The 12830-nt window shown below is 45.6% G+C and overlaps 1 protein-coding gene and 1 long non-coding RNA gene across 13 annotated transcripts in view; both read right to left on the reverse strand.

The window, feature by feature from the left end:
- Positions 1-241: 241 nt before the first annotated feature.
- LOC116590869 lies at positions 242-9620 on the reverse strand. 8 transcript variants are annotated; one of them, XR_004285772.1, is made up of 7 exons: positions 9395-9620; positions 7531-7619; positions 6999-7050; positions 4367-4470; positions 3438-3520; positions 2866-3058; positions 2135-2591 (listed from the first exon to the last, which is right to left on the reverse strand). It is a non-coding gene; the product is annotated as an uncharacterized LOC116590869 (long non-coding RNA). The 8 variants fall into 8 exon arrangements; XR_004285771.1 differs by lacking the exon at positions 9395-9620 and adding an exon at positions 9130-9269; XR_004285774.1 differs by lacking the exon at positions 9395-9620 and adding an exon at positions 8219-9119.
- A 1650-nt stretch (positions 9621-11270) lies between these two features.
- Positions 11271-12830, reverse strand: part of MEIS2 (Meis homeobox 2) — a 208060-nt gene continuing 206500 nt past the window's right edge. For 2 of the 5 annotated variants that reach the window (XM_032343229.1, XM_032343227.1), the window contains exon 12: positions 11275-12830. This exon is cut by the window's right edge and continues 327 nt beyond it. The gene's annotated coding sequence lies outside the window, so the exon portion shown is untranslated. The other 3 variants (XM_032343228.1, XM_032343226.1, XM_032343234.1) reach the window with 2 other exon arrangements.

Raw genomic sequence — 12830 nt, forward strand, 5'->3', positions numbered from 1 at the left:
CAGGCAACATAGAGGCCGGGGAAAGGGAAATTCACATTAGCTAGGGCAGAGATGACAAAAGGGAAGAGGGAGCTAGAGAGAAAACAAGGAGAGGTGGAGAGAAGGAGGGAGAGGGGGCGGGGAGGAGGGGCGGGGAGGAGGGGCCGGGAGAGACACAGAGATTTTCACACGTGCAGACCGAGGGCTTTGAAGCCTTCGACCCCGACCCCCAAACCCGAGTGCATCTCACAAAACAGGTTCGGCTCGTATTTCAGGCGGTCTCCTAGCCCCGCGTCCGTGGTCCCCGGGGCTCTAATTCACTCCTGCCCTCTCTGCACAATGACATTCGAACCTGGGAAAATAATTGCATTAGAGCAGATTACTTATAACCGATAGTTATCCGTCTTTTTCTGTTCGACAGAAGTCTATTAAACTCAGCACAGTCATTACCAGCTGAGCTCTAGAGCGCGCCTTCATTAAGAAAATTAAAATCATACTTTTGAATCTAAGCAAAGCCTGCGTAGGTCTCCAGAGCCTGCGTCTAACCCCGACGTTGTGGTAAGCCTGATTTTCCCGCGAACCAATCTCTGCTTTTTGGATACAGTAGGTCAGGGCGGAAAGATTGAGTGGGATGACAATTACTTGAAGATAGGGATGTCTGAGCTCTCGAAGTACCATCTTTCTTCCCAGCCTCTTGCCCCCCCCCCCCCCCCCCCCCCCCCCCCCCCCCCCCCGCCACCTTCCCTCTGGCGGATCTTTTCTCAGGCACTTTCCAGTTAAAGGCACCACACCTGTGCAGGCGTGACAGAAGATCTGGGGAGCCCTGTGGGTGGCTGAGGCTGTGGGTGGGGGACAAGGAAAGGTGTGGGTCCAGGGCCCAGGGAAGCCAGAAGGGGGAACTTCCCCAGCTGACGTCTGCAGCCAGAGGCCCAATCTAAGTGCACGTGTTTGACACACGCACACACACACATGCAGACACACAAAGGGGGGGCAGACTGCCCCCCCTTCTTTGCATTTCACACTCGATCTGGGACCAATGTGGCCTATGAGCCTTTTGTCCAACCAGACACGGAAGCCTGGCCCCGGGACTGAGCTGGCAGCTGCATGAACCTCAGACCAGGATCCTCCGTCTCTCTGGCCGAATCTTCGCCCTCTGGGGACCTATTTGGGTTTCCTCCTTGGCTCCGCCGGAGCCTCAGCTCGAGGTGCGCCTTGGAGACTCAGGGCGCAGAATCGGCCCAGCTTCTCCCTCTCCTGCACCCCAGCTAGGAGAGGAGGGCACAGGTGGGAAAAGTGACTGGGGAGGGAGGGCGAAACCCCCTCCCCGAAGCCTCAGGGTAACATCTCCCATTGCTCCAGCAGAGGTGGGATCTCCAACTCCACTTTCTACTGGAAACATCACCCGGCAGGAGAGCTGTCTGCTCAGTTAGGAGGGGGCGCTTTTGCATTGATTTTCTGTGGCATCTGGAAATTTGCAGGGCTTGAAGAATAATTTTTAGCATGTTTTGTTGTGGTGGTTGTTAGCCACTGCCCTTTGTCTCAACATTTTGCTTTTTATAATGTTAATTTCTGTGTCTTTCTCTGAAAGGTCTGCCCAGCTCAGGGCTCTCAAGAAAAACACAATGGCTTTTGCATTTTCGGGGTGTCCTCTCCCTGGGCTCTAGGAGCAGGGAGACGCTGCTTTCATTGTTTTTTTTTTTTTTTTTTTTTGTCAGAATGCCCAGTAATAGAGTTCTCCACCCCTCTTTCTCTATGTCTAATGAGGGCTTTGAGGTTTATTAGGGGAAAATAGCACACACCCCCTCAGCCCTCAAATACAGGATTAGGTGGAGTTTACTTGAAAGTGTATAATATTGTTGTTCCTTGGCAAGTGTCTCATTTTCTTTTCCATAATTTCTATCTGACACCAAAGCCTACAAAATTCAAGTGATGAAAGTCAGCGAATACATGTGGACAAGTGAACATCTTTTATATCTCCACAATTTTCAACTCGCTGAGCTGGAGGATTTTTTTTTTCTTAATTTTTTTTCCAGGGAAAAAGAAAATAAAGCAAAAGCACCTTCGCCGTTGTTTTAACATTTAGTTCTCATCAAATGTAGGTGCATCATTCGATTTCTTTTTCCTGTGTAGCAAAAGGCAAGGAAATCAGAAACAAACAGCAGCTTTCTAACAGCAGGAAATCCAAGACTTTCGGGAAGGTTTTCGTCTCTCCTGTCTTCCCCCTCTTTCTTCTTAAAGCAAAACAAAAGCAAAGATAAAGAAGGAAGAAACACCATTCCTCACAGAGAGTTTATTTTGTTGCCACAATACAGGGGTGGAGACAGTTAACGGCTTTTTGAAATGATAATGCTTAGTGATCCCATTCATTTAATCATAATCTTCAAGTGGTTTAAGATTAATGGCCAGAGGTGTCTTCAGTCTCTTCCTAAGGACCTTTGCATTAATTTACGTAGAACATTGACCAGACTGTCAGTGTCTCCAAATTTCATTAAGTCAAACTGAGACAAATACAAGGAGATGTTCCCATTTTCTTCATCTGTGAGAATTTCTTACTGGAAATGTCTCTGCTTGGATTCAACTGCACTGGGGACACCTGTTTTCTTTTCTTTATTCTGGATAGATAAATACAGATATATAAAATGTGTGTTTTATAGATACATAGGTATTTACGTGAACCAATATTGTTTGCAGATAGCTTCCCTTCCACTTCGGAGCTTAATGAAGACCTTTCCAAAAGTCAACTTCAGTGGCAGGTAGCAGGTTCTGCTGCCCCCCAAGACCAGGATTTATATTTAAGGGAAGTTTGAACTCCCTGAACTTTTTCACAACCGACCAAAAAATAATCATAATAATGAGAACAACTTGGAGTATAAATATTTAATTTACCTCGGTTGTCACACTAGCCCCAGTAAGTCTTCAAATCACACCCCGACTGGAGGCAGCCCTTCCCGGGCGCGAAGACCGGGGCCGCCTCTGCCTCGCGCTAGGAGCGCTCCTTCCTTGACGTCCTCTAGTCCCCGACCCGGTTCGGAGCATCCCCAAAGAGGAGGGGTTGGAGAAGAAGTGACACAGGGCGGTTCTAGGGAGAAGCGAGGGAAAAGACGGATTCTTCAAAGAGGAGCTCCTGGTAGCCTGGCAAGAGATGAGCGCGTCAGGAGACCCACCTTTCCCCTGCCGCCCTCCCTGCCTTCCCCGGCGCCTCATTTCTGAGCGCAGTTTCCACAAAATCCCGAAATCCGGTAACTTGAAAAAGCAGACCCCCACCCCCCCACTCCCTACACACTAAAGTTGTTCCTCCTCGCAGATCCACACTCTGGGGGGTTGGGGTGGGGGTGTCCTAGCTGTGGTCAGAAGACTTTCCCGAGTCGGGGCTGCTTTGCCAGCGCCTCTCTCGGGAGTAGAGACTGGCGGGGACGCGGCCGCGCCTGCCCGCCGGAGCCTGCCCCGGCTCGCGCTACCTGTGCGCCCTCGCCTTCCAGGGGTCCGGAGTCCTCGCGGAGTAACTGGCAAACCCAGAAGACGCCTGTGCGCGCCACGACGGCTGAAAAAATAACCAGACACTCTCAAACCGTGCGAGTCTCACACTTGCACTGGACGTGAAGCACTAGAGGACGATCAAGTGTCAAAGACATTGGCGGTTTATTTGGGGGGGCACTTCAGCTACCCTTTCCGTTTCCAGCAAAATTGAGAAGCACCGGGGAAGAAAGACTGGGAACACGAGGGGAAAGACCGTGTGTGTGTGTGTGTGTGCGTGCGCATAGGTAGAGAAAGAGGTGACAACTTTTTAAACACATTCTCTAATTTGGGGGGAAAGAAACAGTCGAGGACCAGTATTTCTTTGCAGTGTAGGGAAGGGTCGTTCAAGACGAGGAGCTGAATTCCGAAAGTGAGTCTTCGGGACTTTATTGAAATCCTGGGAGTTCCCTGGGAGTTTTGTTTTGCGAAGCTGCAAACTATTGTTTTGTATTAACCCCTTTCCCCAATCAGAGATCCATTTAAAAATAATAATAACTTCTACAGCCTCTATTAAACACGTTTCCTTAGACTTAGAGTCTGCAGTTTGGCAGAAACAAACAAATCACAGCAAAAACAAAAACAAAAACAAAAAGAAAGGAAAGAATTTAGAGAAAGAAAAGGTGTCCCTTTCCTAGTCAATTGATAGTTTATTCCCCGGAGGCCAAGTGAAGGTTGGGGTTTCTTCATACTTTATTATTTTTAATCATTTATTCATTTAAATGCTCAGCCTTGGCAAGCTATTCCCCTGCCGCGGGGTTTTGCTGAAGAGCCGAGGTGGGGGTGGTGAAAAGGGAATCAGTACTGGGGAGGGGGTTTCGGAGGGAGGGTGGCGCAAAAAAACCACGATTTGCTTCGCAGGGGGCTGACCCACCGCCGTCTACCCCGCTCGCCAGCAGGGGGCGCTCTGATGTTATATGTGAACGAGACAGCCCAGCCGCTCAGAGCTCCGAGGACCGGTTTTGCAGTTTCGCGCAGCTGCAAAAGGAAGGGGAGGAGGGATTGAAGGTCCAAAACCCTCAACAGCTATTCCATTTGGGTTTTTTGCCCTCTGTTCGGAAATGTACCTACACTTCACTTTCCCTGCCCACCTCGCTCACTGCAACCCCCTCCCCACCAACCTCTTTCATCGGCATCTATGCAGCTCCTGTGTAATCTCTCTCCCTGGCTTTGAAATATACATTAATGCAACTTATTAAATGCGACGATGAATAGTCAACATTTTTTTCGCCTGTTAGTTCCGCTGATCCAAGCAGGATTTATTTGCAGATCTCACATCCCGGAGCCATAATGCTTGATTTTTTTTTCCCCCCTTTAAATAAAATTGGTCAAATGTTGACAACCTTTAAGCCAATCTAACACTCAAGATTAGTGATGGGAAACTAATGAGAAAATATCAGATCGCCCGGCCTGAGGGCTGCCAATTAAATCTTCGCTGATTGAAAAATAAAAGCGGACTTGGGGTGTGAGCCCAGCTCAACTTCAACTATTAATTTAACATGTTGCCGGGGTCTGTGCCTTCTCTCCTCTCAACTGCTTCCCGTAACACAGCTTCCTCTTCTCTCATCCTTCACCCTAAAAGCCAAATGTTATTTCTCGGAATATTTCAAGAGGTCCAAATCAGGATGATCATTTCTTACACGGTAAATATTAGGCCTGTAAGCAATATGATTTAACTAATTAGAAAATTTACATCATTAAGTCTCAGGGAGAGAAAAAAGAGAAACAAATCTGCCAGTCATTTTAAAGGAGACAGGCACTATTGAAGTGTGAAGAAATCGGCTCTAATTCAAAAAGGCAATCGGGCAGAAAAAGCCCTCAACATTACCCTGCTAGTTATTAATCAGAAAGGGCTCTCTCCCCCCACCCTACCCTCCTCCTCTCAGCACTTAGTTTAAGTTCTGTTTTTTTGCCAGTGGCCCATGTCATATTTATATTGAGGTTTTTGTCCGCTAAAGGATTAAAACTTGAAAATGTTTCAATATGAAGAAAACAGAATCCTCAAAGGGAAAAATATTCGCAGGATCACCTCTCTTCCAGACAAGCAAACCTGTTGTGATCAGCAATTCTCACCCCCCCTCCTTTATTTTTTTCCCCCATTCTTTCATTTTTTTCCTTCCCATTAAGTTCCTATTTTGAAACCTGCTTGGTGAGAACTAGATAGTCTTTGTGTTCTGCTCCCCTCCCCCTCCGTTCTTACACCCCTCCTTCCTCCAAAGCAAGAAACTTACACTGAAAGCTGAAAAGTACAAATACATTAACAAAGCCCCACTCACTTGACAAAAAGGCCAGGGTCTAGGCTTACACATCAGGCATCTAAGCAAAGGGGGATCAGTTGGGTGGGGCTACAGACAAAAGATGATGAACTAGAAATTTCCCCCATCGATGTATAATATTTGATGGTGTGGTTAAAGGGGGGAAAGACAGGTAGGTGTGAATAATTTTAAAGGGCACTGTGGTGCTGGGCGGCTTTTTCTCCATTCCCCACTTCTCTATTGAGTTTAAAACAGCAGCCTCGTTATATCTAGGTGCCCCTTCCCATCATACTCTTACTCAAGCCCTTGGTACACCACACACATAGCCCTCTCCCCAGTCTTCACATTCTCAGCAAATTAACTGAAGGGGGGAACTAACTGCAAAGGAACTTTAAGAGCAGCTCTATTTGGAAACTCGGGCCCTTCCTGGCATCTCGGAGGACTTGTTCCTAAGCAGACACTGGGTTAAAAAAAGAAGAAGAAGAAATTAATAGCAAGCCTTAGATATTCGATTTCCCTTCATTATTATTTCCTTTTAAATTACAAAGAGGTCTCAAAGGCTCATTTTTCCGCCTTAGCCCATTCTCCTCTTCTTAGGTTCCATTGTAGCCTCATTTTCTTATCTTTCTCTCTGTCTTACATCCTGAAAGTTTCACTACGTTGCTTCCTACCAAATCCCTGGGCCTGGAATTCTCAAGTCAGGGCTTCTGTGGGCCTGGGGCAGCTCCCCAACGTTAGTTCAATGCCATTCTCCACCTTACCAGATTTCAGCTTTGCAGGAGAGAGCAGTAGCAGACCTGGGCTATTAACACACCACAGTTAATTCTCTGCGGGAACTTTTACTAGGTGGGACGTGTGGAAGGAGAAAACATCTGTAAACAGTGAGCGCTCCTGAGGGTAGGGAATGAGCTCTGACACAGAGGTCAGAACACATATAAAATATGGGAGAATTTGTGAAAGAGTTCAGAGTTAAATTTTGGCTAAATAAGGAGAGGAAGGAGAAAGGGGGGGATGCTGGAAAGAGTCTAGCGTGCTCCCCCAAATGCTGCTGCTTTCCTGGCCGTCACAGAGCAGATGGGAGTCGAACGTGCTCCTCTTTGAAAAAGATTAGAGTAAAATGGACACTTCTGTCACTTTCAGGAGGCGGGACACAGAGAGGTGAAAATATACAAGACAATGGCCTCTGGCGCTGGAGGGCTCCCCTGGAGGGCTCCCCACCCTGTGCCCCGTCCCTCTCGGAACACTCCTTACCTTTGTTGCTGGGATTTGATCTGACACACTGGATATTCCTGGTCTAGGTTCTCTGGGAGGAAAAAGACCATGAGAATCAACCGGTCTCTTGCATCTACACCGAAGCCAAGAAGCATTACAATGAAATTTACAGCGCCTTTAACAACTCGCAAGTAAAGCATTAAAATTCTCTTTAATTGAGAAAATATTGATTTTTAAGTGTAGAAAAGGCAAAATCGTAATTTAGCTGCAAACTTTCAGGCGAGAATATAGCGTATTATGTCGCCGTATTATGGATCGACCCTTTATACCCATGCAATATCACATCTTTAATTGCGCTACTTTATGAAGTGATAAAGACAAAAGATAACCCGACTTTAGCAAAGGCTAAACAAAAAAGAGAGAGAGGACCTAGAGTAATTTCCTTTTCCAGTTATTTACAAAAGAATTGTCTCTTTTTTTTTTTTTTTGAAGCAGAAAAAAAAAAATGCCCAAAGGGGAGGAAAGAAATAAAAAGAACGGAAAACCACAGACTAGTCTAAAAGCAACTCACATTAGTAAATCCGTTGATATTCTTTAGCAAAGGAGGAATCAAGCCAACGCATTTTGAGAAAATGCATTCACGGGCAAAATTGCATCCTCCTTTAAACGAAACAAACCTGGGTCTATTTTCTTACTTTACTCCCAGTCCTTTTGGGGGGGAGGGGGGGCAGAATCCATTGGTGGATAGGAAAGGGAAAGAAAAATCAGGCTTTCTATGTTATTTCTGTATCGGTTTTTGGTATTATAGAGGAGTAAAGAAGTTTTTGTGTGGTGGTTTTTCATTGATCAGTCACTCTGAGCTAATGTAATTATCCTCATCAATAGGAGGCTGCAGAGAGAATCATTATGTGGGTGACATTGATAAATGATCGCCCAGGAACGGCCCTCTCGCGGGCAGCCCCCCACATCTGACCCTCCCACACACACAATGTAGTCATAGAAACACCTAGAGAACCTCGAGCACCGCCGTGAAGGGGCAAGAGAGGGAAGAAAAGCCTCGGGCGGCCGAGGTGGGGGCGGGGGCGACCGGGGGCGGCCAGTCCCAGCTCCAAACCAGTCCCAACGACAAAAACAGCCAACCGCGGGGAGCGAGGAGGGCGTTGCGGCTGGGAGAATCCCCCTTCCCAGCAGCGAACCCTCCCACAGTTGCTCACAACAAAGTGAAAATCCGCCCTCCAGACGGACCCATTCCTCCACACCTTTTCCCATGTGCGACCTCACCACCAACAACATCTGATGTTTGCCGAGACACACATTCAAATAGGTTCCTCCAAAGGAGTTAAATCATTAGGTTACGAAACCTGTAGGCATCTCGTTCTCACTCGGGTTCCCCGTTCAAAAAAACCCCAAAGCAACCAACCAAACCCATCTGAACAAAGGCAGCAGCTGGGTGCCCCCCCCCCGAGATGCCCCCCCCCCCCGTTTTTCACCGGGCGACCCTTTCCTTCCTTTCTCGACATCTCCTAACTCGGAGCCTCTGATGATGAGATAATGGATTTTGCGGTTGTTCCTGTCGGGGGTGGTGGTGGTGGGGGGAAGCCTACCGAACCCCATGTTTTCATCTTTTGACTGTTTTATTTAAGCCAATGGGAAAGTATTGAGAGCAGTAATTGATTCATAATGATCTATAAATCGATGTGGGAAAGCGGGGGTGGGGGTGGGAGTGGAGGTGTGCGAAGAGTAAGGGGTGGGGGGAGCGATGCTGTTTATTTATTTTATTTCCAAAGCTTCAACTAAAGTAGCTTTGACACTGTTGGGGCTGGAGGGGAGGAGCTGTTGGGCTCTGCTGGATCATCCATCATCGCTGTCACCCAGAGTCTGCCCCGAGGAGCCGTAGACGCAATCTCCCTTCTGTCTCTACACCGAAACTATTAATATTAAAACCTCCCTTCAAACACTGCCCCGACGGTCTCCATTCTCATCACGGTCTGACCGGCCTCCCCCGTCAGACCTGGTTTCCCCCCTCCCCGCGCCCCGCAGCTCCGTCCCAGCCCCGGCCCCGCGGAGAGAGCTCGACGACGCGTGCGACACCCCGAGTGGAGCCGGAGCCCCGGCACCGTTAGGGGCCCCCTCCCGCCGCCCCCCATCAATTGGAAGCGCGTTAGTCTACCTCTAACACCGCGCAAAGGGAAGGCCGGGGGAGGGCAGGGGCAGCGGACGAGGAGGGGGAGAGCCTGCCCACCCCCGCCGCCCCGGCCCGCCCCGGCCCGCCCCGGCGCAGCCTCTTCCCGGCCTCGGGGCGCGCACACGTCCGCACCGAGCCTGCTCCTGGGGCGGCGGCGGCCGGCGGAGCTGCGGGGCGAGGGCCCCTTGGCTGCGTCAGGACACCAGCCCTTCCAACACGGTGGCTACTTGCGGCAGAGCAGCCTCCTTACCAAACTGCTGGCCTGCAAGACTAATGGGGAACTTGCGGGGATCCCGGTCTAGTCCCTTTGAAGGAAGGTCCCTCCTCCGACAGCTGTTAGAGATATTAGCCACATTTCCCTTCCCAAACCTGCTCCGGGTTAACAGGCCCACGGGGGGGTGGGGGAGGCAAGGAGGCCAGGAGGGTCCTGAGGTCCCTTCCCCACCAATCTAACTAGGGGGAGCTGCAGAGAGTTGGGGGGCGGGGGGCACGCGGACCTGGAAGTGCTGACCTGGGTGGTGAGAGGGAAATGGGGTGGATGGAAGACACAGACTTTCCTGGTCTTTTCTTTTTCCGTTTAAATGTGGCTTCTTGCTCAATTCCCAACCCTTAACAGATGGCGACTGCAGTTCTCTCAGAATCTCTTAAAGAAAGGGAAACCTTTGGAATTTATTTCTGCTTTTGCTTTTCCATATAAATAAAAAGTGTTTTTATGTTACTCTTGTTTTGGAGAACATAAGCAATTTTATTCAGACTACAGTATTTCCTTTAACACTATATGGTTGTCAAAACACCATTCCCAGTTTCTTTGCTTTTGACAGCTGAGTCTTTCTTAAATATACCCAAATCGGAACTCTTTATACTAAATAGTAAACCCGAGATAGGAGCAAATGCCTTCTGAGGTGGTATATAAAAAAAAGCATTATAAAAATTGGACAACTCTACTACCTCTTGGTCTTAGCATATGGGGGTGGGGGGAGAAAATGCAAACAAGTATTATTACAATTATCTCCAAATATTGAAGGTTAAGGTTAACATGATTTATATGAGGATCTAAGCCTGACATGATTTTATTCACTAAAACCAAGGGTAGAGAGCTTCGGGATCTCAACTTTGACGAAATAGCTTAATAAAAATTTAATTAAATACTTCCTAAACACGAACCATTACCAAGTAAACTCTGCAGCATTAATGTACTGAGAGGAAAGGAAGAAAAACTTCTCCAAACATATTTTTTTCTCCAGCGGATGTGAGTTAATTTGTAAATACAGACCTTTACCTAAAAGCATTTAAAGTAAAAATATACAAATATTTAAATTTAAATTTTGCAAAAAGACTCCTTGTATGCTGGGATAACAAAAGGGAGAGGGAAGCTCTTTTCCAAGTGGCATAGAATTATTCCGTTAATGACCAACAATCAGCTTGTGTCAGAAGTGTTATTTTTACATTGAAAAAGCAGCCTATCAATTAAGCTGATAGATGTGTTTATATAAAAAAAAATATATACCTAACTAAAAAAAAATACAAAACAATAGAAATTTATTTCCTTGTTTCTTTATATACAACTTCCATTGATGTTTTCTGCAATGGGAAGATGGCAGAAGTCCAAGTGAGACACAAACTTGGATTTCCGAGCTGGTGAACTATTTCCCCATCAAGCTGACATCACAGAACTAGTTTTATGATATTATTTCTTCTACACATAGGGTTAAAAATGTAGGTGTTTCAAAATTCCAGGAATAGTGTATTTATTTTAAAAATTGAGGGGGCATGCAAATACCTCACACTTTTTTTTTTCGCTTTGCACACTTTATCAGGCATTGTTTGTACAGTACCAGCAAGCCAGTAACAGATTTCTAGGAATGTTGTGTGATACTCTGAAAATGGCATTATATTGCCTGTTTGCTGTTTAGAAAAAAATTTACGTTTAGTCATCCAATTCATCACACTAGAGTGTCTGCACATGGAGGTGTCTGAAATAAAAAGACATCATAACAAAATTTATATTAAATATTAATGATTAAGTAATCTTTTCAACTCAGGATTTCAAACTCCATAGAAGTTGTTTACTCATCTATGAACATCTATATGTAAATTTTAATTTACATATTCAACAGTATTTTAGTAAGTAAGAGAAAAAACACAGGCAGATGAATTATCTTTGAGCACAGACGTTATTTCTTATGATGTAAAATTAACCCTGAAAAAGCCCCTTATTCTGACAGAGGATGAACATGGAAAGCTTTATCAGAAAGTACTTTTTTCAACATCATGCATCTAAAAAGGAGGTTAGACATATTCAATGAAGGTAATCTTTCAACCCAGCTCATTGCACAACACACACACACACACACACACACACACACATGCACACGCAAATTCATACCTTTAGAAGTTCTCTGCTGGTGGAATTTCTAAGCTAAATATACTAACCACTACAGAAGGTTCCCTTAAAAATTATTGGTGAGTTTCGAATATGGCCAACTTCTGGGGAACGAAACCACTACCTACTTGTAATACGGTAGAGAGAGTAGGCACTGTGCAACCTTGCCTTAAAACTATGAAAAACACAAAAGCCTAACAAAAAATCAAAAATGAAATATTTATTACCGCATTTTGTGACTTAACACCTTTTTTTTTAACATAACGTCACAGTCCTCATACAAGTATTTTAATGTAAATTTGACAAAGCTTAAAGGTAACAGCATTTTCTTCTAGTGAGGAACACGTGCTGAGAAAAGAATTCATGGACATACAATACCAATTCCACAGCAGATCTGATACTAGCAAAAACATTCTTTTTTTTTTTTTCAATTGAGGTAAACACATAGAATATCTAACATGAAACAATTAATAGACCGAACTCTGTACGAAGTTTGTTACAGTATTCTCTTGCTCCTTTTTATCCCCCAAGCTTTGAGTTTCTGATAAAGTCCTAGTTGTGGTGCTAGGACCATTAATAACTTTCTTGTGTTGAGGAAAGCTGCCCAACTTGAGATTGTTTTGTCCACAGCCAAGGCTTAGAACTCCTGGAAGAAGCTCCTGCTCGGTCTTTAAATCTTCACTGGCAAGCTCTTTGAAGAAGAGTCCCCCAAAATAAGAAGAAGAATTGGCTTATGAAGCACAAACTATAAAGATCTGTTTGAAACTAAAGGACACATTTATGGAGGAACAAAGGCCGGGCATGAAAACACATTCTTGAAGCTGGAGTTCCCGGGGGTTGAGGTTCAGCCAAACGCTCACCATGGTCTCCAGCGCGGTTCTTTTCTCCTTGGCCCAACAGGTTTAAAATATACCACAGTCTCTCCTGGATAGTGAATTCACTGATGAACCAAAACAGTCATTCTTTTGGGAACAACACACATAGTGTGGAAAACAAGGATATATTTTTTTTTTCTCTTCTAAAACTATTTGAGGCAACATAACGGAGTGATCAACAGAAATGTACAAGTTTAACTTAGTTCCTATGTTTATACTACAGTAGTTATAACTCTCGGAGTCTTTTTCCAGAGGATCTTTACATGGACAGAATTGTCTCAGTGAGCCCATGATTTCACATTTGTGTTCTTGTCTCATTGGTCCTCTGTGGCTTGATGAAAAATGACAAAAGTAAAAAATAATCACAGCTGTCTGGAATTTCATATTAAGTGTCAACATCTGGTCAAAGTTCAGAAAGTCTTAAAATA

This window comes from Mustela erminea, chromosome 5 (assembly GCF_009829155.1).
Source record: "Mustela erminea isolate mMusErm1 chromosome 5, mMusErm1.Pri, whole genome shotgun sequence".
Taxonomy (NCBI): Eukaryota; Metazoa; Chordata; class Mammalia; order Carnivora; family Mustelidae; genus Mustela; species Mustela erminea.